This window comes from Corvus brachyrhynchos, unplaced genomic scaffold (assembly GCF_000691975.1).
Source record: "Corvus brachyrhynchos isolate BGI_N302 unplaced genomic scaffold, ASM69197v1 scaffold758, whole genome shotgun sequence".
In the NCBI taxonomy this organism is placed as follows: Eukaryota; Metazoa; Chordata; class Aves; order Passeriformes; family Corvidae; genus Corvus; species Corvus brachyrhynchos.
The window spans coordinates 4,795-5,338 of NW_008239552.1; positions in this window are offsets into that span (position 1 = coordinate 4,795).

A 544-nucleotide genomic window follows, 5' to 3' on the forward strand; every position below is an offset into this window, starting at 1 on the left:
GCGCCCCCGCCCGGCCGCGCCCCCGCGGGGGGGGGGGCAGCCACGGCGGCTCCGGGGGTCCTTGGCTGTCCCCCCTCCTTTGGGCTGTTCCCGACACCCCGGAGCCGTTCCTGTGCTGGGATCTTCCCGATCCCGGGCGGATCCCGAGCTCCATCCCGCAGCCACGGGAAGGCTCCCGCGGTGCCTCCATCCCGGCGAAGTGAGGGACAAATTCCTTCCCGCGGCGCTGCTTTTGCCTAAATCTCGGCTTCTTTCATCGCGTCAGCCTCGGAGCCGCTTTTTCCGCGATTTCCGCTCTCACCCAGGATTCTGTTTAACCCCTTCCTGCCTCGGAGTGGCCCTGGCTGACCGTGGGTGGGCACCGCTGGGCCTCCCCTGGTGGCAGGGAAGGCTCTGGCTGGGCTCGGTGCCGATCCCTGTGCTGCTGTCCCTGCCCTGGAAGTGCCTTTGTTGTGCTTTCCCACCCCAAATCCCATCAGTTTTCCCAACTCTGCTGCTCCCGACGTGCAGAGAAGGCCCGGGAGGCGCTGGCCGCTGCCCTGTG